This window comes from Myotis davidii, unplaced genomic scaffold (assembly GCF_000327345.1).
Source record: "Myotis davidii unplaced genomic scaffold, ASM32734v1 scaffold477, whole genome shotgun sequence".
NCBI classification, from domain to species: Eukaryota; Metazoa; Chordata; class Mammalia; order Chiroptera; family Vespertilionidae; genus Myotis; species Myotis davidii.
Window position 1 is genome coordinate 57,688 of NW_006287952.1, and position 2,948 is coordinate 60,635.

The window sequence follows — 2,948 nt, forward strand, 5'->3', positions numbered from 1 at the left end:
GCACTGCTCATTGTGTGAAAGGGGGGAGCTCCCCAACCCCCTGATTGGCCATGCTCTGTGCATGACAGGGTACGGAGCCCCAACCCCCTAATGGGCCCTGCTCTGTGCATGACAGGGGGTGCCGCCCCACCTCCCCAATTGGCCCTGCTCTGAGCCCGACCAGGGGCTGCACCTAGGGATTGGGCCTGCCTTCTGCCACCCGGGAGCAGGCCTAAGCCAGCAGGTCGTTATCTCCCGAGGGGTCCCAGACTGCGAGAGGGCACAGGCCGGGCTGAGGGACCCCCTCTCTCCCCCCCCGAGGGCGCAAATTTTTGTGCACCGGGCCTCTAGTAGTAAATAAATGACTAGGACCCGGGCCTAAACATCAACAAATGCTGTTAAATGAGAAATATCAGCAATAACAGTAGGGCCTAAGACACATGTCAGTACACATATTTAATGAATTCTTTCTATTAAGTTACCTGTGTCTTCAAAAAGCCATATATTTTTATAATGAATGCATCTAGATCTAAATAGTGATGTGCCCCTAGTCGTTAAACTAGCTACCATTGAGTAATCATTGAATCCCAAGCAATAAACATTGAATAGGCATCTAATATATGTTAGGTATATGCATTTTAGAAGAGGAACATACTAGAAAAAATAGTAAAGGGGAAATGGGAAGAAAGAGTTCTCTAGAAGAGAGGCACCCACTCCCAAATTCCCCACTTGTTTGTTTATAGTTGCTAGAGAAATGAAAGACAATATGATATAGAGGAAGTGGTACAAACATTGGACTCACACCTGTGTTTGAACTTCACAGCCACACTTACCACTCCATGACCTTGACAAGTCACTTAGTCTGAGCCTCAGTTTTCTCATCTATAAAATGAAGATAATAATACTACTTACCTCATTGAGTTGTAAGAATTAAATGAGATGGTATTATCCAGGCTGAAGAACAGAAGAAAAAAAAGAACAGAATATACAATCATTAAGTACTCCAACATACTTGCAATGGGAGTACCAGAAAAAAAGAGAGAGAAAGAAAGCAGAAAAAATATTCTAATAAATAATGCCTGTAAGCATCCTAAATTAATGAGAAGCATTATCTTCACATCCAAAAATCTCAGCGAACTCCAAGTAGGATAACAAGAAGAAATCTACAGACACATTAAAATAAAAATGATAAAACACAAAGACAAAGTCTTCGAAGTAACATGAGAAAAATTAAACATCGTTAATTAAACATTGTTAAAAATTAAACAATGGATTGCCAATAAGATTAACAGCTAACTTCTCATTAGAAACAATGGAGGTGGCAGAGGGATAACATATTCAAAGTGCTCAAAGGAAAAAATGTCAATATAGCATCCTACATCCAATAAAACTATTTCTCAAAAATGATGAAACAAAGACATTCCCATGTAATCAGAAAAGGAGAATTTGTTGGCACACCTGATTTACAGGAAATAGTGAAGAAAGTTCTTCAGGTGGAAAGCAAGTGACCTCAGATAGTAGTTTGAATCTAAACATGCAAAAAATAACGGGTAAATTTAATTATCCTATATAATAAAAGGCTATGTGCAAATCGACCAAACGGTGGAACAGCCGGTCACTATGATGCGCACTGACCACCAGGGGCAGACTCTCAACTCAGGAACTGCCCCCTAGTGGTCAATGCACTCCCATAGGGGGAGCACCGCTCAGCCATAAGCTGGGCTCATGGCTGGCGAGCGCAGCAGCAGTGGCAGGAGCCTCTCCCGCCTCTGTGGCAGCACTAAGGATGTCCGACTGCCAGCTTAGGCCCAAGGAGCGGGCTTAAGACGTCAGTTGGACATCCCCTGAGGGTTCCCAGACTGCAAGAGGGTGCACATATTTCATGCACCAGGCCTCTACTGTAATTATAAAAGACAGTTTAGTTTCATTTTCCTTTTAATTAAAAAGTGTTATAGACCAGTATGTATGTAGTTGCATTTTGGGGCCTATAACGTATGAAACTGTAATACATTTGCCAATTACAGAACAAAACTTTTGAACTAAAGAAGTGACTCCAAATGGTAACTCAAATCCACTGGAACAAATGAAGAAAACAAAAAAAGGGGAAATAAGGTTAATATAAAAAGCTATAAATATATGCTAGCTCCCTTTCTTCTCTCTCCACTTATTTAAGAGACATAAAACTATGTTAAGTAGTAATTATAACAATGTATTATGTTTATAACGTAGAAATAATATATATAGCAATAATATCATAAAGAAGTAGGAAATGGAGTAGGTTTATATAGGAATAAGTTTTTATATCTCATCGGAATTAGGACATATCTGAAGACAATTTAGTTAGAATGTGCATGGTAAATCTTAGAGCAATCACGGTGATAACTGAAAATGCATAGTGAAAATATTTAAAATTTAAATGTTACATTAGAAAAATTTCAATGTAAAGTAACACAAAAGGAGAAATGGAGAAACAAAAGCATGAGACATATAGAAAACAAACAGTAAAAATGTAATCCTTAATATACCTATATGAATAATAATTATTATGAATAGATTAAACAATGCAATCAAAAGGCAGAGATTGTTAGCCTGGGGGGGGGGGATGAGGGAGACAAGATTTACCTCTATGCAATTTATCAGAGTTGTAGATTCAGAAAAACAAACAGATTAAAGGTAAAAGGATAGAAGGAATTTTAGGCAAACGACAACTATAAGAAAGTTGGAGTGACCATACTAATATCAGACAAAGTGCACTTTAAAATGATGACTGTTACTAGAGATAATGAGTGACATCTTATAATGATAAAAGAATCAATACATCAGAAAGATATAAAAATTATAAATATGTATGCACCTCACAACAGAGCACCAAAATACATGAATCAAAAACTGAACTAAATAAAGGGAGAAATATATAAGTGTACAATAAGAGTTGGGGAGTTTGCTACCCCATTTTCAATAATAAAATA